Genomic DNA, 24,807 nt, shown 5'->3' on the forward strand with positions numbered 1-24,807 from the left:
TCAATTAACAGATTTCACACTGCTGGACATGGCATTTACCAAGAACTGGAGGAAATGAAAAGAGAGAGCACGCCGAGATAATAAGGACAACGGAGAGAAGCGCTGCGGCACGCTGCTGTCCGGTGCTGTTTGATAGCAAACACACCTTTGTGGATACTTGGACTTCAATACATGATCTAAATACATTCTCACAGGTGATAATGTAAATGTGGAAACCTCACAACACTGAAAAGTAAAATGTATAGATGTTTTTTTTAAGCTCAAATAAAGGTGGAAACCAAAAAACAAACCATGAACAATGTAATTTTCATTTGTTTTTAAGGCATGCGCTGCCAAATCACATACATAAAAATAGTCCTCCTGACCTGACTGGAGCCTTTATGGTTCCCTTTCATCCAGATATCAAGCTACACAGAGTTCAGAAGGGTTTGATTTTATTTCTAAAAACAGTCTGACATGTGGTGACGTCTGAACCCAAAGCACTGGAGAAATATTAACTGGAGGTTCTGGGCGTCGAATCAAACATTTTGATGAGTAGGGTCTGATCCTGGTGAATGATGACGGTTAAAATAATTAATCCAAGCACTTCTTTGCATCTACTGATGTACAGTGGGATTTATAACAAATGGAAGCCACCTATAAACCCTTTATGGACTGATTAACCCACTTGGTTGTCATTTCATTTCATAAACACCTCTGATGTATGGTTTTCTACGTCCGTAAGCGTTGGATATGATTTCACACCGAGTCAGCCTGCTCCCATCCCCCTCCCTGTCTACACACATGCACTTGGTTTCAACACAACCTCACATGCTGTGTAGGTGTGAAATATTCTTCCCTTTCCTCCCTGGGCCTTAGTTGCGCATGCACACATGGATGAAAGTGCATGTGGGGCCTCTGCACAAGCAAAAGTGGACATTCATGTCAGCGTGATGAAATACGAAGAAAGATACAACAAATTAGATATCAGATATTTGTTTTTTATCTATAACTATACCATATGTGTGTCTCTATCTCTCCCTCATCTCACCTGACGTTACCCTGCCACCACTCTTTGTGTTTCATAATATCATCCATGCAAACGCTCTGGATTCATAATTGAAATCTCTGAATGCTGCAAAGATGCTGAATATATCTGCCAGCTCCCACTGTGGTGATGGAAACTCAAACACTAAACACACACGCTGCGTTTGTTTCTAACAAAGGCAGAACTATCAAACAAAGAAAGAGCATCGCTTTCGGTAAAACAAACACCCTACACCGAGATTAAAACTGTGGATGCATGTGTAAAAGTTGCACCTTTTTTCCTCACATAAAAACCTGCTAAGATACTGTAGAAGTGAAATGCAGGCTATAGACACGCGTGAACTGAAAACCCAGAGCACGTTTCAACAACATGAATTAGATGGGACAGGCAGGCAAGGCCACATTACCAGACAAATCACACAGTAGGTAATGGAGGTATGGTGGAATGCTGCGTATTATAGTGGGCTTGCGTGATGAGTTGCCTCGCCTCCGACACTGCTTTCAGGTATGAAATCATGAAGCGGGTGCAGCATAGAGCAAATCATCAGTTGATGGTGAGGTGAATAACAGAATTTATTTCTGCTAAGTCCAGTAAATGAGGTGACATTATGGTAATATACTCATGCATACACATCCACACATGCTTTCTTAAACTAAAAAAAAACATCGCCTATACTGTCCCGGCATGTTCAGGGTTTTACTAAACCAAAACCAGCTGAGCTTTGGTAATAGGATAGTTAAATATGTAAATTAAAGCCTTAATTAGTTAATAATCCAAGTCAAACATACTATTTCTCACACAGTTCTAAATCCATGCTATTAATACATAATCACATTACAAATTATTATTAAGATATTATGCCAGTAAAAAAGACAATGAAAAAGCTGCTCTGTCAAAGTGAACTTCCCTGACTTGAATTATGAATTTCAAAATGTATGTAAAGAAAGACTGAAACAGCACTGCTGAACAGTTGGGTCATATTACACATTACAGGGCCAATTTAGCAGCATTTGTCAGATAAGGAAGAGGCATATGAGCAAAGTCACAGAGCTTCAAAGAGAACAGAACATTTGTGTCCTGGCTGCAGGTGCAAATAAAAAAATAATAATAATAAAATGGATTTATAGATTTTTAAGAGCTGAAACTGACCAGCTGGAACAGAATGGACATCGACAGCAGAGAAAAGCAGTTTTGTCTTATGTGATCTTAGCTCACCGGAGCTGCTTTATTGTTCATCTACTTTTACTTAAGAGTGTTTGAGTAAAAATAAATAGCTTTTTCTCCTTAAGACTTTTACTGGGAATGTAGTATTTCTATACTGATGTATTGACATTTTTCCTCCACTAAAGGATCTGAATCCTCCCACCACAAGTATTTGTACCGTGATCACACAACGAATGAAAATGAGGTCAAGTCACTAAAATGAAGATTATTAGAAGATCAATCATGAACTCGTGGAGGTCTTGTGCCCACAGAAAAAATATGATTCATTATAACCTGAAAAGTACCTGAGGTGACGCGAAGCATCCTACTACTCTTCCCCTTACACGTCCAATATTAAAGCATCACCGGGGTTCTCATTACACACATAGTGTTTCTATCAGGGCACGGACACACCAGAGTAAAGCTTTATTTGTGTGGTCTGTGAAGTCGATAGGCCGGGGGTCATTCCTCTTCAATCAGGACACAGGTAAAATGGGGGTCAGAGGGATGAAGTGGGAGTAAGGAGTGAAGTCAAGCTGTGAGGAGCAACGAACGAAGGAACACAAAGACTCCAAACCTTGTTAAGTTTGCACGACCGTTTTTTTATTCTCATCACGCATTTTGTTTCTTCAGCTCTGTCGTTTAACATCCGTCTCCCTTCCTGCCATCTTCACTTTTTCAGTAATATTTGTCACCATCTTCTCTGTGTCATCCTCTTTTCCCACGCTCAACCTTTGCATGTCCTTAAATGTTCTTTACTGCATCTCGGCTGGCGATACACCCCCTCCACCACCATTTTATCAGAACTTTGTCCAAACCCATCCGTCCGTTCTCTTTCAAGTTATGTCTCTGTCTCTCACTCCCCTGTGTTATCTCCCCTCCTGTTCCTGATTGGATTATTATTATTCCCCAAATGGATTTCCGTTCTGACGATTCATTTTTCAAATGAATATTCAAAGTTATTCTTCATCAAATGGATTATTATGCACAGCAACCCAACTGGAATGTAAAAAGTTTTTTTTTTTGTTAATTTGGCTCGTCTTTGTGTGTCTCCTCAACCCTGAATGCTCTTTCCTTTTCTCGCACTTTTCCTCTTTGGCTATTGCCATCTCTCTCTCTGTCCTACTTTTGAACCCAGTTATTCTATCTATCTCTGGGTCCTCCCTGCGGACCCTCACTCTCTGTCACCCTGCCAACTCGCCCTGTCACCGCATCACCCTCCCGTCCTCCTTCCATTTCCTCCTCTCACTCCTTCTCAGTATCTCTCTCTTGTCCCGCTTCTCCATTTTTTCCCCTCTAAGTCACTCTCCCTACAATGTTAATTCAAATTGCCTGGTTTAGGAGGACAGTACTGTTCCAATAATGCCGAAAGCACTTAGAAGGACATAATCAATCTCTCTCTCTCTTTCTCTCTCATTCAGTTTCTCTCCTCCACCTCCTTTGCTTTTCTTTCTCACCCTATTTTATATTCCCTCCATATGTGGAACAGAACTCAAAATCCTGCATCTTTTAATTCTCTCCGTCTTGACACTCTGTTCTAATCAGGCTTGTTTCATTTGAGCATTTTATCCCAGCTCTCTAAATTTCTTCCTTCGCTTAACTTGAGCGTGACATTATCCACTATACAGCCTGGTTTGTAATGTTTGAGCTGGGTCTCTGTGTTCAAAGTAAGGAAAACCTCACTGCTGCTTTGAAGTTCATCACTTGGAGCGATATGGACCCAGAAAAAGTGGCTTCAAATTTTTTTTGGGCTGCCCCTACACACAAGGATGTACAAGCATGCAAGCGATGCAAAACGCATTCCCGCTGCTGGTTTCTCATTACGACACTGATCGACTGCTTACAAGTAACATATAGGAGTGCTCATTGAAAAGCAAAGAAGTGCTGGGGAGTTAACAAGCTAATAAGACTGGATGCAAACATTGAAGGATTTTAAATGTTTGTGTTGCACCGTAGCTGTTTGCTGATAACAGATCACCAAAGACAAATAGACCGTGTAGGTCTTATTCAGTGATTTGAGACTGCAAGTGACATCACCGGTCTGTCCCTCGCTGCTTGTGGTTGGTAACTCCTGATTGGTGCAGTAGCAGCTAAAGTCACATACCCAGTAGGTACAAACTGAGCTAATGAAGGTGAGAGTACTGCACTTCTCGGGTTTTGTCTATATTTATATTTATATAAGTTCTGACTCATTTTTAAACGCTTACACCTGTTCTGTTGGTTACACTTGAGTTACCGGAGCTGTGTTTGTGCTTTGATTTCTTTGTGCACCACTGAGAGCTTTCATTTTCATATTTCATTTCACATTAATCAGTGGTTCCAGTTTTAAACAGCATCCAGTTACATTTCCCACTCTAGTGTGTTAGTGTGCCTCACGTAATTTCATTTTTCTTATGTTCGTCATTTACAAACTCAATAAATAGCTGTTTTCTCCGATAAAAGCATTTTTTTAATGTTGCTTTCCTATCGCCAACGAGCTTGGTGATAAAAACAAAGTTCCAAAACATAATTTTAATTGCTTTGTGACAAAGGATCTCAAAAACATTTTGGTCTGAAAGACTGAAGCTTAAGCTTTAGACCAGTGTGCTCACAAATTTTACAAATTGTCTCACTCAGTATTCTCTCCTTTCCATCCTTGAATCCCTCCATCTGCCTTTCCTCTGGGTTGAGAGAGAAGTTATTTTTTATTCAAAGAAATTCACCCGGACTCCTCTTTTCCCTCTTCTTCCCCAACTCTCTCTTTGCCTTGTTATTCTATCCCTAGCTGTTTCATGTACATCCCCACCTCTCTTCAGGTGTCAGCTGCTGCCATGTCAGGTTTAGGGAAGGCAGGTGGAGAGGAGAAACAGAGAAGAAGAACCTGACCGAGAGAGGAATGGGGGAAAAGAGGACAGAGAGGGTGAAAGAGGGAGGTTGTGTGTGAGAGAGGGAGTGAAATACTGCTAATTCACAGAGACAGGCTGCGTTTCCGTGGCAACGTGGTTTCCATCGTAACAGCCGTGCTAAGGATGCCATTAGTGGGGAACAAAAAGAGAAATGTCACTCACTACTGGCATGGCGTGCACACGCAGCAGCACACAAAAACAACAGTCACCTATGCTTTAATACATCACACTGCACAAACACACACACACACACATACAAGCACCGAAGACAAGCTACACGCAGACAAATGCATCTACCCACACAACAACCCCCCATTCAACTCAAAACACAGCACACATCCTGGTGCCACTTCCTCACTTCCCACACAGGAACTCAAACTGATACAGACATACTCTAATCCGTCTAACACCTGCAATTAATCGCACTCTGGCTCCTATATAATACATGTGTCAAATCCTTTCACACTTTTACAGCGCAGCAAGGCCCCTGGAGCTGCAGGCACTGCATCCACATTTGGTGTTTTACTGGAATGGGTAACACGCTTCACGCTCATATTTACCTTGTGCCATCTTGCCAAAATGACAATTTTTCCTTAAAATGCCACAGATCATGCATTGACACAACACGTCGTCTTATTTACAAACTTATACACAGAATCAGCTGATTGAGAAAAAGACTTGCTTGTGTGGCTTCTCATTCATCCAGGCAATGGTCATCTCTAGTGAGGTTCAATCAGAAGCTACTTGTATTACGGTTTTGAATATTCGCTTCACTTCTCATCCGAGATGCTTCATCAAATCTAAGGAGATTCTCGAGCTATTGTGAGCTTTCATCCATGGCACAAAAGGGAACAAACCCAGGGGATGTATATAGATGAAGTTTCCTTCCGTCACAAACCTGAGAATGTAGTAACAGCAACACCATGACCATCGAAGGATCAATCAAGCAACAATACCTGAAGAAGCAATCACCCCCCACCCTTAAGCAGCCTCTTAAGGAATTTCCCCTCTCATTTTCATAAATCTCCATATTGCACACTCACACTAATTTGTTCTTAACAGAACTCTGCTTATTCTGCTGATGCCCTCAGCATTTTGTTGGGAACACCGTTAAATGACACCTTTGATTTACATGTTGTACCATTTACCCTATGTATGCATTTACATTCCAGGAGTCAGCTAGTGCTCTTTGCACAGGAGGAGGAGATTAAATTGGAGCAGACAACAGGACGGAGTGTGAAGGACAAGCCTGCCACACCATAACTGCAAAAGTAATAAATAACTATGCTTGATAGGGAAACGAACAAATAACAGACGACAATGTCGATATACAGAAGGCTGATCCTTTGCATCAACTCAGATATGTTCGACAGCATCTCCACAGCCCTGGCAGAACAAATCAGCTGACATAAGGAGACAAATACGACACCTCTGCACCTGTTGTGTGGAAAATTTCCTGTTACTAATTTACGAAAAATACAAATAGTTCATATTTGGGTCTCATCAACATTAAATAACATCTGTGGTTTTTCGCTGTAATGTGAGCTTCTGAAATGTGACACTAGAGTTGATATTACTATAAGCAGCAAGCATATTGCTCACTCTCTGCTTTGCTCCAGGGCATCGAAGACAATAACCTAGTTTCCACTGCAGGGCCGAGTCTCCAAACAGAGCTTGTTCATAACTTACTGCATGTCACTAATATTTCATCTCAAAATAAATTAGGGTTTGTTTTGTTCCTTATTGCCAAAGGAAATCAAACAAAGAGATGTTTAAAATGGTTTCTTTCTGAAAATATGACTGAAAAATGGTTTTTACTGTAATGGTATGAAAATACAACATATCAAAGGTTATTAAAGATTACTGGAGCATTTTGGAACTAAATCGTATGGTGTGAGTTTAGTTATGTTCCCACATTTACATTTATTCATGCAGTCTCCAACCTTGTAATACTGACACTTGTGAGGATGGCCGGAACACATTCTGAACCACTTCGAAATATTTACTGTTAAATGATGCATTGCTGCAAATAGCTGGATTGTTTTTTGTAATAAACCATTATTTTGATTTTTTTCTCTCTATAAAACATGCCAATAACATTTTTATTCCATTGCAAACTCTGCAAAAACACATTCACTTTACAGAGACACGTCTTTAGACAATGTGTGTTATAGTTATACGAATGCCGGTAGGGCAGCATGAAGTCCTGATAAACTGAACTGAATTTCCAAGCAGGACATGTTAGTGGAGGGACATAATTGGGGGAGAATAAGCTTGTCACTCTGGATAGCATAGAAGTGTATGGTCAAGTTGCATCAACCTCATTTCAAAGAGTTATAGTGAAAATACCAAAGAAGAACAACTTTAAAAGGCCAACAGAGAGCCAACTGCTGGCTACCAGCAGCGATGGCATCTAATTTGGAAGAAAGACTTTGTTTCCGCCACAACTGACAGGACAGCTATAAACGATTTCAGGGTACAGTTGTTCACTGGCTCAGCACATCTATACTGATGCACGACAAGGTTGCCACAGCATGTACAGAATCAAAGGCATGAATAAATGCAATTTAATTGGCATGAAGATAGAACAAATTCATTCACATATGGGTTCCTTGGCAAAGTTGTAGCCAAAGCAACCATGAATAAAATTTGTCACAATCTTTAAATTCTCTGAGCCTTTCAGTCAGAGTCACAATTTGAACAAAGATGTGGTTTCCAAAGGTTCGGACTGACACTAGTGCTTTGATTACTCAGGTATGCACCATGCACAATCCACAGAATTTGATCTAGTTATATCCGAGTGTGTGGCGATAGCCACAGAAAACTAATTGTGCCAACATTTCTTTTACTTAACACAAATACAGAGCATCCTTTGAAAAGTGGCGAATATCTTGTGCTTCAGGGGATAAAGTGCCTTTGTGACAAGGAGTACTAATTCCTAAGGGAATACTGCAATGGTAAAATTGTTGTTATGAAATGTAATTACCAACCATAGTCCTACTGTCAAGGTTATTTGCCTTGAAAGACACCATCCCAAGGATGTCAGCTGACCTTCATTATGAAGGTATGTCCTTATTTCTAAACCAAATTTCCTTTAGGGCAGATTTGCTCCACTGTGCTATTCGTTAACAGAGGGAACAGATCATAGTATTTGCTTCGGTAAAAGGAAGCAGGAGATAAAAATAATATACACAGACAATCAAATGGTCAAGATATAACTCCAACATCCTGTTGTGTTGTGATCTCTGACATCTTGTTTACACTCCCCTGGCTAACACAAGAGTCCATAAAGCTTAAACGTGATCATCAGACTTGTGTAAATGTAGAAAGACACTGGTGTACAAGTGTACGTTTTTTCCAAGATTATAAATGACTGAAAACAGACATGTGAATGTTGTATTATTTCCTGTTTAAACAGGCTTCCACAGAAATCTTCATTTCATGCTATTCACTGATGAGAAGATGCTAGACGATAATCTGCAGAGGATTCCATATTATTAGTCCTGTGATACTGAGTGTTGATAGCAGTATAGGTAGCAGCACATTTCCAATCCTCAGCATTGCTTGAGGCAAATTGTCATAAAAAAGCAGTAAAGCCTTCATAGCCATCTGGATCAGGTGTAACCCCATGCACACACAGTATGTGTACAGGGGCAAAATACATAGATTGGTGTGTGTTCTGTGTGTCCAACAGTGATGTGGATTCTTAAAGCATGTTTCTGCATGAACTTAATGCTTTATCATCATCATCACAGAAAAGACACATGGGAGAAATTGCTTTGCTTTAAAAATAATGTGGTGCTAAAAAAAGGTACGGGTGAATGGTCTCCTTGATAACTTGAAGCCCCTGCAGGGGGTAACACAGAAAGAAGTCTGTGCCCAGAGATAACTAAGTGGCTTTATAGTCCACCACTGTGTGTCCTGCTGCTGACCTTGGATCAAACCCACCACAGCTTCTGTTTCTTTGCCGAACTCTTTTGATACAAAAGTTAAATTGATGCACGTATGATGATGATGATGATAATGATGATGATGATGATGCTTTCCAAATACTATTGATGTAACAACACCCATTGGCATTTAAAGTAAGCCTATGTATGCAGGGAGTGAACATGAAAGAAGCACCAACCAGAAAGAAAGGTAGCTGTAGATATATTAGCTGACATCAGGTGTGGACTTGACACCAAGGTTGACAACTAAACAGAGTCCAGAAATCATTTAGACAATAACAAGACCACCGTCTGCCTGTTACAGGCAGCTCTCTCACCAACTGATTGCAGTTCAGTTAATATCTCTCTACACTCTCAAGTGAATAAAAAGTGTGAGATGTTTGTGTTCCATATTTACGATTATCCATGAACACAGACGCATTTTTGACAGGGTTGCAAAAACATACCTATTTAACATAAAGTAGCAACAGAAGTAGATTGCGAAGAAAGCTTTTAAGATTCATTTCTGCATTACGATATGACAATATCTGGGGTAAGACTATGTTTATAACAAATTAACTGACAATCCGAGTCAACCAGCTACAAGACCCTGGTTGTGTTTATGATTATGGCTATGGAGAAAGTCCAAGTGAGAGTCACTAAACTGCAGCTCAGGTTTCTGAAATGAAACTGATGAACTCCATCCATCCATCCACCACCCTGACCTCTACACCCTTTACTTCCGGCCTTGCTAAATATAGAATGGTATACTCTCTTCGCTGGGACTAAGAGCAGGCTGTGGATGTAAACTGCATGGTGCACATTCAACAACTATAGATTTGATTCCTGCAGCGCAGTAAGACACTGGGCCCTGCATTTGTACCTTGACTCCAGGAACAAGGTTTCCGCTCTACTGCAATCCATGGACCTTGGTGGTGAATCTATCATTGTACGGACAGGCAACTATCTTGAGGGAGTCATTTAATCCAACGAACTGCTCCACGCAGACAAAATAACTACCAAGGTATATGGTTATACAGCAGATACACAATCCCCCGAGATGAAAACACACTTTCTTTCATGATGATCCCAAATTTAAGGAACATAGTGGTGAACAGAGTGCAATATCTAATCGTACAAAGAGTACAAATTTAGTTGTCTTTTTTGGATTCTTATCTTTGTTGCTGGCATCGCAAAGCCGAGATAAAAGTTCCGCGACTATGTGTTGCTGAATTTATTTGATCGAATGTGATACATAGCATGCAAAGGGTGGCTGGTACTATCAACTGACCTTTATCGAGAACAAAGACCATACCTTCCACATTAATCCAACCAAATAATCAAAATTAAGAGTATCATCAAGCTGAAACTTGATGATACTGTGAAATTATAAATATTCCAATAAATACTCAATATCATTTTTGATCTGAGCTACATGCAAAGTGACAGAAAAAAAAAGATTTATTGAATCAGGCTTACAGATTTGGTGCCTGCAAGTGTATAGGATTGTTTTGTTGTTTTTGTGTTAGGTGTTGTCCTAGTACACAGCCTCCTGTTTATTACCATACCGTATTGTTTAAAAGCTCCCCTCAGCGCCCAGTCGCCTCATGCCAATAAAAGTCTATTAAGCTTGTTTGACTTTGCTAATGCAAATCACTCTTTGGCGGAGAACAGGCCAGCGAAAGCCCCAGTCTGCCAAACAAGCGCCTGATACTGGGCTGATGTGACAGAGAACAAATACAGGAAGTACTATCAATAACTAAATGCCCAGTGGGGGTTGTTGCATTTGTGATAATAACGATGACGGGAGTGACTGATGACACTAATCATGCTAATGCTAAAACAGACACTGGGATGACATAATAAAATGTCTAGTGGCAAGATAATAATGGGGTTTAATGACTGCATGACCTTACAAAAATTTGTATTCTAAAACTTTACAACTAATATTGCATAAGATTGAAATGATATGAAATGCCGTGAGCACTTTTTGGAAATATTTAGGAAAAGCAAGGTCATTTGGTTGGTTGGTCTCTACACCACTTTATTTGAAGTCTGAACGCCAACAGAGGACCAAAGCTTGCAGTAATAGTATTTCTATCAGGTGACTATGCAAAATGATTCTATATGCACTGTGGTTCTCAGTCTTCTTCTCCGCTTCTGGTAAAGTGTGAAATGCCACATTAATTGTGGGATGATTTCTATGTAGTATTTACAGTATATCTATAAGTGACATCTTCATAAAGCCGTCAGGATAAATTGTAGAACTATTTTCTGAGGGTGGTGGTTTTAGATGCAATTAAATAATGGGGTAGCTAAGTAGCTTTGGTAGAGCTTTTTTAAAATGCATGTCCATATTTAGTTTTTGAGGCATTAACATATTGATAAGATACAAAAAACAATGGACATAAATTAGATATAAATGTGCGAGCAGCAGTTACAGGTACCTACGGATAATACGTGTTTGTGTATGCTATTGTATGAAATTTAATAGATGACATTTACAAATGTAAATTTGTCACACCAATTTATTCAGCTGATATCTCTCTCTCTCTTTCTCTCTCTCTCTCTCTCTCTCTCTCTCTCTCTCTCTCTCTGTGTGTGTATATATATATATATATATACATATATATATATATATATATATATATATATATATATATATATATATATATATATATATATATATATATATATATACACACACACATGTCCTTCTCACCCTTGTGGGGTGGTATCTGTGTGTCATCCTCAAGCTCGGGTTCTCCACCAGAGGCCTGGGAGTCTGAGGGTTCTGCGCAGTTTCTTAGCTGTTCCTAGGACTGCGCTCTTCTGGACTGAGGCTTCAGATGTTGTTCCAGGAATCTGCTGGAGCCACTCTTCAAGTTTGGGGGTCACTGCCCCAAGTGCTCCTACTACCACATTAACGTTGATCTTCCACATATGTTCCAGCTGTTCTTTCAACCCTTGATACTTCTCAATCTTTTTGTGGTCCTTTTTCCTGATGTTGGCGTCAGCTGGAATCACCACATCTATCACCACTGCTCTCTTCTGCTCTTTGTCCATCACCACTATGTCCGGTTTGTTAGCTAGCAGCTGTTTGTCAGTCTGGAAGCTGAAGTCCCACAGGATCTTTGCCTTGTTGTTCTCAACCACCTTTGGTGGTATGTCCCATTGGGATTTGGGTACTTCTAGTCCATACTGGGTACAGATGTTCCTGTACACTATCACAGCTACTTGGTTGTGCCTTTCCATGTATGCTGAGCTGGCGAGCATCTTACACCTTGCTACCACATGCTACTTCCTCTATCTGACAGTGGTACATGCCGTGTAGGGGCTTGTCCCTCCATGTTGTCTCCTCCTCTTCCTCCTCAGGTTTCTGCTGTCTAAGACATTCACTGAGCAGTTCATCTGTTGGGGCCATCTTCCTGATTTACTCTTGGATTTTCGATGTTTCATCCTGGACAGTGGCCCTGATGCTCACTAGTCCTCAGCCTCCCTCTTTCCGCTTAGTGTACAGCCTCAGGGTGCTGGACTTGGGGTGAAACCCTCCATGCATGGTGACGAGCTTTCCAGTCTTAATATCTGTGGCCTCTATCTCCTCCTTTGGCCAGCTTATGATCCCAGCTTATGATGACTGGCAGTGCATACATGTTGATGGCTTGGACCTTTTTCTTGCCATTCAGCTGACTTCTCAGGACTTGCCTTACTCTCTTGAGGTATTTGGCTGTGGATGACTTCCTTGCGGCTTCTTCATGATTGCCATTAGCCTGTGGGATTCCAAGGTATTTGTAGCTGTCCTTAATGTCTTCTATCCTGCCCCCTGGTAGGTCAACCCCTTCAGTTCTGATCATCTTGCCTCTTCTTGATACCATCCGGCCACATTTGTCTAATCCGAATGACATCCCTATGTCGTAGCTGTAGATCCTGGTGGTGTGGATCAGTGGGTCAATTTCTCGCTCATTCCTGGCATACAGCTTGATGTAATCCATGTAGAGGAGATGGCTGATAGGGGTAGATCCCTTCTGTGGGTCTATCATGATCAGGACTGTCCTGCCTTCAGTCAACCATTCTGGGTGCATCCCATCCCTTAGCAGCTGGTTCATCTGTGCTGCTAGACGTTCATGGAGTGCTGTCAGCTTCTTTAGCCAGTATGTATGGATCATATCGGGGCCCGGTGCTGACCAACTCTTCATCTTTGACACTCTTTCTTGGATGTCTGCTATTGAGATCGTTACTGGTTCTTGTTCTGGGAGGCAGCTGTGGTCAGTCCTTAGGTCCACTAGCCACTGGGCATCGGTGTTGTGTGATCCTTCTCATTCCCATATGCCCTTCCATTATTTCTCCACCTCAGCTCTTGGTGGGTCTGACCAGCTGCTATTTCCCTGCCACTGAGAGTACACCTTTGCTGGTTGAGTGGAGAAGGTCTTGTTTATTCTCCTGGCCTCTATCTCCGTGGTGTATCTCTTCAGTCAGATAGCCAGAGCTGTTAGTCTCTGTTTGGCAGTTCAAGTATGGAGAGCTTGCTGTATTTCCTGGGTACCCCTTTATTCACCATGTTCCCCCTCTGCAGCTCGGCTAGCTGGCGGAATTCTCTCGATGTTGCCTTTATCTTGGCCTCTAACCGTCTCTTCCATGGAGGGTATTGTTTGTTATGCATTGTGTTGATCTTATATCCCAGCATCTCGAGGTTTAATGTTGCTGAGCTGTGAATCAGCTAGTTGGTGTCAGTTATGTTCCAAGTGGGGATGGTTCTTGTCACACTATTCACATCTTCTAGCAGATCTTCTGAAGGTACTTGACAACTTAGCTTCGGTATTTGTCGGAGGCTCCAGGTTTCCATTTGGGTCACTATCTTCCTTCTCAGGTCAGCAGCTCTTGTATTGAGGCTGTCTGTGTTTCTTGGGCCTTAGTACCCAATCTCGGATTGTGGGGGGGATGGTGAAATCCCACCGCTGATCTGGTGTCCTGGCTCCCCCTTGCCGTAGCATTGTTGTTGTATTTCATCGATCTCTAGTTGTGATAGCAGTTTTCGGTTACGGATGTTGGAACACTGGGCTAACAGCTGTTTCTTTGTTAACCTTGACTGTGGGTTTTGAAGCATCCATTGGTCTCACATCCGCCCCATACATCCCCTCTCTCTGGGATTACTTGTGTAGTAGCATTCCAACAACTCCGTATTCTCCGCCCTTGTCCATGTGTGTCTCATTCCAGTAACCCATTTCTCATCAGATTGCCCTGGTTCCCTAGCAACTGACGCGGACCTTGTTAACCCGGTATGACTCTGTCTTTATTGTGTTCGCTCATGACTGACGTAGGCTGGTATAGCATTAAGGGTCTTGCCTAAGCACCCTCACTGGATAGTGTCTGCCATGTCTGGGGTTCGAAACCACGCCCTTCTGCATTCCAGATCATGCCCCTCCTGCATTTGTGTAAGTTGACTGGATAGTGTTTGTCCCGACCAGGATTCGAATCCACAACCTCCTGCATTCAAGTCAGTTGATTTAACCACTGTACTCTCTCTCTCTTTCTCTCTCTCTCTCTCTATGTATGTATGTATGTATGTATGTATGTATGTATGTATGTATGTATGTATATATATATATATATATATATATATATATATATATATATATATATATATATATATATATATATATATATATATATATATATATATATATATAAACCCTAACCCTAACCCCTAACCCTAATATGGCAAATAGAGTGAGGGTGGGGAAAACGAGCCACGTGTTTTCTGGCTATGTCAGCAGTCTCGGCTTTCGTACCCTACTCAGAGACTCAGAGTATCCATACAGTAAGCATCATACATGCTGGAGGTCTTTTTTCATGTTGCAGTATTGTCTGTGTCACATCTGACTCTTATATCTGCATACTGTATCTCTAACTGGGATTGCATGGATGCTGAAGGCCGGGCAGAGCGCCAAACGGTATACGTGTGAAGACAAACTGCAGAATTGTGGGTAAATGCAGACAGACAGAGTGAAGAGTAAAGAGGGGTGGTGTTTGCTGTAATTTAGGAGAACAAGGGAAGGGAGGGGCAACATTTACATTCATCACACACAGGAACTTGGCTCATCTAAACGCATATGATGGGAGAGGAGAGGAGAGGAGAGGAGAGGAGAGGAGAGGAGAGGAGAGGAGAGGAGAGGAGAGGAGAGGAGAGGAGAGGAGAGGAGAGGAGAGGAGAGGAGAGGAGAGGAGAGGAGAGGAGAGGAGAGGAGAGGAGAGGAGAGGAGAGGAGAGGAGAAGAGAGGAGAAGCTGAGATAAAAACTAGAAAGGGAGAGATGCAACAAGACAGAATGGGGTTGAGCAAGGAGATCTTTTCTGTGTTTCTTGTTTTTGTTTTTTGTTTTTTAGTTATTCAACCCAATGAATGTTTTTGTGGTGGTGAATCTATAACACCCAGCGCAGAATTTTTAAAAGAAGGCAAAAGTAATAGTATTGGTATCACTTTCAAATAATACATAAACTATACTTTGATTAAACAGAAAAACATTTTAGACAAAAGGGCACTTTTATTGGTAGATAGACATTTAAATAGACGGATAGATAGATGGACGGAAGAAAAGACGGACTGACAGACAGACAGACAGACAGACAGACAGACAGACAGACAGACAGACAGACAGACAGACAGACAGACAGACAGACAGACAGACAGACATATAGATAGATAGATAAGTGGAGGTGTGTTTGCTCCTGTGTGTGCCATGTGATAGTCCAGCAGTGGGATGCGGATCTCATGGATTGCCATAGATATTGATGGTATACTTGCTTGTTTTCCCACCTCCCATCGTCTCACAGTGAAAACCTTTTGCGCTAACAAGAATAAACTAAAATTTAAAAAAAAACCTTTCTTTCCCTCTCTCCCTTCCCTTTACTATCCCCTTTTATTTTCTTTTTCTTGACACGGAACACTGTGGTTTAGGCACAACATGGATAGACCAAGGGCAAGTGGAGTGATGGCAAAAAATGAAAATCTTATCCAAATAAAGTATCAGAGAACAGTGCAAAGGAGGAGGGGGTTTCAAATTAAATCAAATATGTGTTTGCACAGGAAAATGAGCCATAATTCAATATTTTAATTCATTAACTATCATTGGAGGAGATTTTGATACTATAATCATATTTTGTTATCATTTCTTGTAGAAATTAATTAATCCAATCAACTATTATTAGAAGAAAAAAAGAGTTATCGATGTTTCGTCTCGTGTGGGAGATTTTGTGTGATTAATGATGAATGTAAAGCACTGTTAGTTCAATTGTTCATTTTAGATGTAAACATTATTTACTATTATGTTCCATATGAATATTTGCCACCCAGAAGGGATGATTTGCAAAGAAAGCGGTGGCTCCATTTTCATCAGTGTATGACATGAAGGCTCATTTAGTTTTTATTCCTTTAGAATAACATCTTTCATATTTTTTACATGATGTACCTTACATGTAGTTAACCTTGCTGCACCGCCATATTTTTGATGAACAAGGTGGTGTTTGTTGTTTGTTCTACGTTTCACTGGGGTGATTGTGGGTCAAGAGATGTCAAGATATTGAGGTATCAGTTTCTCTCCTCAAATCAAATCATATTCAGAAATAGATTGACCGCATTCGAGCAAATTGTCACAGAATCATGAACCTCCTAATTAGAGAGGATCAAAAAAGAATATCAATTTTAATAGCAGTCATTCTTTATTTAGTAATTACAAAGTCCTCAAGTCAGACAGTTGCCTCATGGTCCGCTGTAGGGAAGGCGACTAATCTTCCTTTAATTCATGTTCACTGATGTGAAGCACACAATGGGTTTATGCTGTTGCTCTGCCTGTGACGGCCGGCCAAGCAGGGGCTGAGATGGATCTGAATCTGTTGAGAGTTGACCACTGCCTCTTGGGCAACAATCAAATTAAACAGTCCTAAATTTACACTTTTTCCATTCACACCTCTCGTGTCAGTGTGCTCAGTAGACTTTATAGAAGAACACTGACTCATCCCTGCGATTCAGACCAGCACAGGTGGAGATAAAGCTAATAACGGTCTGAGCAAATGTCTGCCGTAAGGTCCACAAGGGGATAAGAGGGGAGGGTGAGTGTCAGAGAGAGGGAGTATAGAGATCTTGATGGTGGTGATGGGAGAAGGGAGGGCTGGAGGGAAGAGAGGTTAAGGTGGAGGAGCAGAAGATAAGAGGAAGAAGATCAGAGCAGAGAGGGAAAGACGGGAAGATGGGGCCCATGTTTGTTGTGATAGAGGAAGGGGGAGTTTTGGGGAGTGTAAGGCCACGTCTTGAGAGAGTTGGGTGTCAGTTGAGAGATGGGATGGAGGAGAAGGTGTAGCTGGTCCAGTACCAGGGGGATAGAAAGTGAAAATTAAGGAAAAGAGGTCAAGAGAGGGAGGGGCAGGAATAAGACATCACCTGAGAAAGAAAAAAGGAACAAAAAAGGAGGTAAGGACAGATGGGGTACATCGTGACGAATGAACTGCTTTTTAATGTGCACTTCTATTCTGCTGCCATAGGGAACGAGATGAGTGCGCGGTGAGACTCAACAGATTCACACCTGGATACTTGGTACAAGTCCACCTTCTGTGAACTGCCACCTGGATTAAAACATTAAAAACACTGCCCTTAATTCACAGCTATCTCATCTTAGTTCAGATTATTCCAGTTGACCTCTCTAAGCACACTTGACCGACACAAATGCCAGCGTTAATCTAGAGTACGGGAGCAATCTGTCGCCAACATTAACTCATAGAGCAGAGGGAGACGGAAAGAATGGAAGTGAGGCCACTAAGGGAGGGCAAGGCACGAGGAAAAGTTATGGCTGAGTTTAAAAATGGCCACATTCTAAATGGCTGGAGTAAATTGAGACCAACGGGGTTGGAAAATAGGACACATAAATTTAGGACTTTTCACTACTTCTATCCTCCACATTCTCTCACTCTCCTTGAGTTTTTATATATCTGTGTAGAAAAGAAGAACACACAGGCTTGTCACACTTTCTAAACCAGGACAATAATAAGGTAGGAAGGGACATTTCCATCACGAGGAATCATACATTACTGGGGTATACTGCACCAGGAAGCCCAGTTCCCAGGTTCTGAATATCTCTCTGTGAGATGTTTATTAAAGCAAACGTGATTTGGTGCTATTTATAGGCATTTCCCTATGCAGCAATTCGATGTACTTCCGTGAGGTAATCACCTCCCTGTAGTTTTAATTGTTAGTGGTGGAGCCTCTCACCCCCACCATTTGACTTTGCAAACACGTGAGTCATAAGAAAATAGGTATGAAGGCACTCCAGCAAACATTTCTGTTAGCAGTCTTACTGTCTTCTTCTCTCTCGTCTCCTGACTGATCTAGACTGCCAATGTAACGTTGTTGATCCACATTAAAGGCTTTCAACTCCCACAGAAAGAAGCGACATTCACAGTGAAATGACCTCAAGAAACATACCTTTTTTTTCACTGATTTTAGGACTGGCATGTTCAATGTTCAAGTTCTGACAGTAGATCAGTTTTAAATATCACAGAGTGTAATGAAAGGTGGGAAGCAGCCAGGGCACCATGGAGCAGAAAACTGCTGTATTGTCCACAGCATGAAATCAGACTGACTGATCTCTTCATCAAAACCAAGTTAGTTTGTCTGACTGCGCTATAAAAAGCTTTAGCAGCTGATCTCCTGTTGTTTTTCCGACAAAAGTGAAGAGAAGGTGTTTGTTGCTCAGCTGTGAAGCTGAGGACGTGACGTGGGTCTGACAACACCTATGCTAAATCATTTCCCAACCCATTCTTCACTGAAGTCATCCCATGGTCATTCATCATAATTTCTGCCATCACTGTATGCCATGAAAATCAAGAAGAATGATGATGGTTTGGTTTAATCAGGAATAGACCTGCATAAGCAAAAATATGTCTCACAAGCAAATATAAACTGTGACTGCTTTAAGATGCAGTGGAGACTGCCAACTTCTGAACTATGGAAATGCATGTTCTGAGAATTAAAGAGTGGTGCAGAAAAAAGAACAAATGCATGTTAGACAGGAGGATAAATCATAAAGCTGTAACAATGGGTTTACTCTATGCTACTGAACAAAACAAAAACCATGAATGAACCAAAGAATCGGGAGAGAGATGTGAAAGAGACAGGAGAACAGACAGCTGAAATAAATTCAAAGAGAAACACTAAGAGAGACATCAGGCAGAGGAACACTCACTTTTAATTCCCTTATCATTTACAAATGCTCCTAATTGTGTCTGTTTTAGCGAGGATGAGGTGCTGCCAAGCTGAACAAGCACATTACATTAATAGAGTACAGGACCTCAGTGATTACTACAACAATAGGTGCTATTGTCGGAAATTAATTGGGAATATAAATGCAGACACATTTATGGTTAACCCAGCGGACAAAAGAGAATGTGTTGAGTGTACCTCCAACAGGAAATGGCGCCTAAACAAAGTAATTACTTTGTGACCAAAAAATTGAAATGGATTGTTTTGCATAAATGTGGGGTTTAAGTTAAATACAGGGGACAAGGGGAACATGTTTCTTTGGAAAATAAGAGTGCAGACATTAATTGCTCCTCTGAATTCACCCTTGTGCTGTAATTAAACGGTTCATCTGGCTCACTACTGAGACACACATGCATCCTCCTCAACAATTATCTCAGGACGGGGTTCAACTCCAATTCAGCACTATCATCGGGCATGTGTCCTCTGAAAAAGTAACACATACACACAAAATCACTCTCTCGCTTTACAAAAGGCTTCGACCCCCTCAGGCAGAAGAGCATATTTGAAACGATGAAATGCCCGAGTTAGGTGGAGGAACGTTAATTGATCACATGCTGCTGTTTTGTTCCTGGAGAAACCTGCCAGTTACACAAAAGGCAGCCGGGAACAGATATTTCTGTGTGTAGTGTGTTCTGAGTGTTTGTGACTGGCAGCATACCCATATTTGTGTTTACGCTGTGTGTGTGTGTGTGTGTGTGTGTGTGTGTGTGTGTGCGTGCGTGAGTGCGTGCGTGTGTGTACGTGCGTGCGTGTGTGTGTGTGTGTGTATGATGGAGATGTTGCTGCAGCAGCAGACATGCTTGGCATTTCTTCCACTGTTTAATATTCATACATTAATTGCCCAAGACTTACCAAATACTTGTGTGGGATGTGAGCATGCCTGTGCTGTTTCCACCAGCCAGCTTGTCCTCATATTATAGTTTCCCTCAGGTCATGAGGATTGGCTGTTCCTTTTTTCCTTAATTGCTGATGATGCTTGTATTTAAATCCTATGCACAATTGGCTGCTATCTGCCTCCTAATCTACAGCACCAGCATCATCCATTTACAGATTAGCTCGCTGTTCATATTATGAAGTGGCCCTGGGGTAATCAGTGACAACTACAGCTATTTGTACTGCTACAGAACCATACCTTCTAGACAAGCTGAGGAAAATGGCTCAGCATATCTCAATAGTATGAGTATTAGGCAGAGCTTTAGATCAAACTGATTCCCGCAGCGCAAGAGACGCTGCTCAGGGTTGACAAGGACTGGTGACTGTAGCCATGTTGGATGAAAGCAACACACAAACACACACCCACAAAGACATAAATGTCCTTAAACTCTTGACCGCCTCTTCCTCACTCTCCTCCATCTACTCCTTTTTTATCTCGTCCTGTCTTCCACAGATGCGGCTACAGCTGTGCTCTATCCATCTTCTCTGCTCCTTCATTCCTCCTCCATTTAGGCTGTGATTTTTTTGACCAAAGAGGCGGCCTCTCTTTTTCACTGGATAGCTCGCGATGCACCTGCTGCTGCACTCTATGACACTCTGCCTTTCCTTCTCTCTCCATCTCGCTATCTCAGTCACAAAGAGCAGTCATCCTCTTACTTACTGCCCAGCCCGCCCTCTGTGATCGTATTCATTGATATAGATGTGCGTGCCCTTTGCCTCCATCAGGCTCTCTTTTTTCCCCTCCTCCTCTTCCTTCCTTTTCATTTCGCGTTAAAGCTGGCAGTCTTGTTTCTTCTCCCCATGCCTTCACTGATGCAGCTCACCAAGGATAGACAGACACCTATCAACACTGTCTAACAGTAAGGACAGAGGACACTTCCTTTGGAAGTGCAAGTATTTTTAATAACAAATGAGTAAACATATGTTCCAGTTCAAAGTTTCAATTCAATTGTCTTCAAATGCATCCAGAAAATAAGGCCATGTATTTTACATTAGTGTAATTATGGGTAGAGAAAACTCCACCTGAATTGTCTACTCCCTGGAGGAGGAGCAAAGCCTACTATGACACCATATGACATAATACTCTTTGCTATCATACTATGTCATCAACTAATATTTATCCATTCTCTGTGGGAGATCCTTTTTGAAATCCTTATGTTTTCAGTGTTTGTCCATGGGGATTTTGGTTAATGGAATGTTACGTTATTGACAGGGCATAAAAGAAATTTCATATCACCACATTATTAAAGCTGTGTATTGTATCCTTTGGAAATGAATAACTATACTAGCTGTAGGGATGCAACAATTTGTTCATGAATCCAGTAATATTTCTCAATGGAAGGAGGTACTTAGCTAAAAAATTCCAAAGGACAAAAAATCTAGAGATGACAAATGTTGAGGACATGACCCTTTGTATGGGTGAAACCATTATGTCCCTGTCTGGTTTTGGCATGCAGGGTGAAGTCTTAACAGGACCAGATGGAGAATGCTTGATATGCATAAACATTGAAGATCTCTGATATTTCCTCATATTGATTTGATTTTGTTTTGTCATCCATCTTAATTATTAATTAACATTAATCGGATCTGGTTTAGAAGTGACTAACTCTCTAGACCTCATACTTTATCTGTGCCTCCACTGTTGTGGTCTTACTTTTTATTTCTAAGCTACTGGTACATTTCTGCTTAAACCCCAAAAGGAAAAGGAAAAAAAAACAAACCGAGCTTTGTTCTTGGTATCATTCAGAAGACTCACCAAGTCACAAGGGTGACTGAGAGGCAGCTGTGATGCAATAATGCAGGACTGAATGGGAGATAGTATTGCCCATTTCCTCACAATGTTGTGTTTCAGTTTCATAGCATCTAATACCACGACTCATTCCTGGTAGATGTATATGTGAGAAGGAAAATGTTGTTATTGCGATTTGACCTGACTGTTCACATGCAGTAGTCTAGTACAGAAGGTAAATTTTATGGAATTATTTTGTGACGTTCTGCCAAATTCTCTTCCTATTCAGCCCACACTTAAAATGAAAATGCCGTTTTCTCCGCCTTCTGTGTAGCTCCCTGTTATCATTCTTCCTCTTATGTGTAATGAAAAAGATGAGGTTGTCTTGTCAACTGTAATAGCAGCGTTTGGCCTTCAGTTTTGGCAGTACACACAACTGTGTGTGTGTTTATGTCTGAAGAAGTGGGTCCGGAAGATAAACACCTCATATTGCAATCCCCATTTCCCAATCTTTGTCTGTCCATTTCGTTCTGACACTCATTATATAAAACAGACTGCAGCTGAATTTTTCTTTAACACTATAAAATCTCTACTGCTTTTTCTCAATCTTTGCTGTCCATAAGGAAGAAAAGTTTCTTCCTTTCCCCTTTTCATTTCTCTTTATCTCTCTTTGCAATTCCAGTTCTTTTTCAGAGATATGTTTCTACTTCTCCCTCTCTCCTGAATGTTCTTTCCTGTCCGACTGGTGACACCTCATCTGTGTTGGCTCACAGCTCATCCTCTACCCTCGTCCGTCCATCAACTCCACAGGCAGCTTCTGCACCTCATCTGATCTGACTCAGATCCCCTCAACCACCCCTGACCCCTCCTCCAATATACACTTTCATTCAAACTAAAATTTCCTCCACCTGGTCTCATGTTCACTATCTCAATTTCTCTGCCTTTTCCCATCCCTCTCTTCCTCCCTCCCTCTGATACTTCTCTATCGTATTTATGCCACTCCATTGTTTCGGTCCATTAGGCAGACATAAATCCGTTTGGAGACTGAGCCTCAAAACGGCCCCATCCTCCCACTTTAGGGCCCTGGTGCAGCCAACAGGAAGCTCTCAGGAGAGGCAGGCCGGACGGGGGAAATCTCTCTAAACCTCTGCCTAAAAACACTTCTCTGCCCTGTTGCCTGATGCACTTGGGGTACATGAGCTTAATCAATGATATGGTCCCTGAAGGCACACACACAAATGTATTGACACAGGTTCACACTTTCCCTTACCGTCACCACACTGCTTTCCATTCACCCAAAGGGAGGAAGTGAAGATACCCAAAAGACTTTAGGAAATACAGTCAGTGGGGTTAAGGGAATGAGTTGTGAATGAGCTGTGAGCTGTGTTTGCATGTGTACTTGAAAAACCACAGTTGAGAATGGGATTGGACGGTTCCCTGCCATCTGTCCTTGTTATTCTAATGAGAAGGAACAGACAGACGAGTTTTAGTGGTGGCTGCTGGCCTCCACACGTCATTGTGGCTCATATCTCTCTGCTGGTACAAAGACCTGTTGACATCAGAGACTCAGCTGCAAAAAAGGAGGACATTAAGACAAGGATGCCAGACAGATAAGTCTTGAGACTTGGGGTCCCACTTCAAATAGCACTAGGCAGCCGTTGGCGGTATTTTAATAAAGGTTAATTTCCTTAAATGGGAGTCAAGTTCACTTTTGCGCTTCTTTCACCAGTTATTATTTAATACAGATGGATTTACGCATAAAATACCAAAGGCATGAGCTGCTTTTGTGGGATGGGGTCCAACCCCAGATCCTAGGCGAGCACAGATAAAGCAGCAGCAGATTGTTTTATCCCATTAGGGAAGGCCCAGTAAATAGACAGAGATCTAGCTCTACTCTGCTGCAATCTCCAGCTGATCCTGTCACTGGCATCAGTTTTGTTGGCAGTGTGTCTGTCAAGTCAGACACTCCAGCTTACACTGTCTGTCTGGACCAGATCTAATACTGATGCGGTATGGCAGTTGGGGATAAGAAAAGAAGCCTGAACAAGTCCCAGTGGTATCCCTGTTTTCGGCAAACTGAATATTTAAAAAGCAATGAAGTAGTAATAGTCCTGCGCAATCCAACCAGGGCAAACACACTGTTTTTGCAGATGTGTCAAAATACTGATCTAGAAAAGTACATTGCAAGTCTTCTACAGCAATTGAAGCTATGGAACCATGGTTATAGTCTTGTATCTATTTTTAGTTCATGTCGAATGGCGACATAATACATACATATTATTCTTCCCAGGAGATTTCCCAGGAGTATAAACACCCATAAAGCCATGTGGTTTGATTTCCCAGATCAGCCTTGAAGAGCTAAACATCATTACACAATCCAGATGAGGAGTTATCTTAGTATAATTAGCTATTTTAATGAATAACAACTTGACATATTTTATGTGGCAGCAGCCATAGGAAGACACAGGAAAATATATTTATGTATTACTGCACACACACACACACACACACACACACACACACACACACACACACACACACACACACACACACACACACACACACACACACACAGGTAGTCCTCAAGATACGGATATTTGACTTGCGAACATTTGTAGATACGAACCACTGTGCACCGCCATATCCGACTACTCTAATTCCCCCTCTTGGCGCAACCCACAGATGACGCACCAACAGAAAAATTCTGACATCATAGCAAACTGTTCACTTGGTCTTTGCTTATTTTGACATGACATGTGAAATCTTAATCTACAGGTGTAAATTTTTCGTTGTG

At 41.5% G+C, this 24,807-nt stretch overlaps 1 protein-coding gene across 1 annotated transcript in view; it reads right to left on the reverse strand.

Annotated features, from left to right (window-relative positions):
- Positions 1-24,807, reverse strand: part of grin2ba (glutamate receptor, ionotropic, N-methyl D-aspartate 2B, genome duplicate a) — a 77,635-nt gene that overhangs the window by 52,428 nt on the left and 400 nt on the right. The gene's annotated exons all lie outside the window — the stretch shown is intronic.

The sequence above is a fragment of the Antennarius striatus genome, chromosome 16 (genome assembly GCF_040054535.1).
Source record: "Antennarius striatus isolate MH-2024 chromosome 16, ASM4005453v1, whole genome shotgun sequence".
Taxonomy (NCBI): Eukaryota; Metazoa; Chordata; class Actinopteri; order Lophiiformes; family Antennariidae; genus Antennarius; species Antennarius striatus.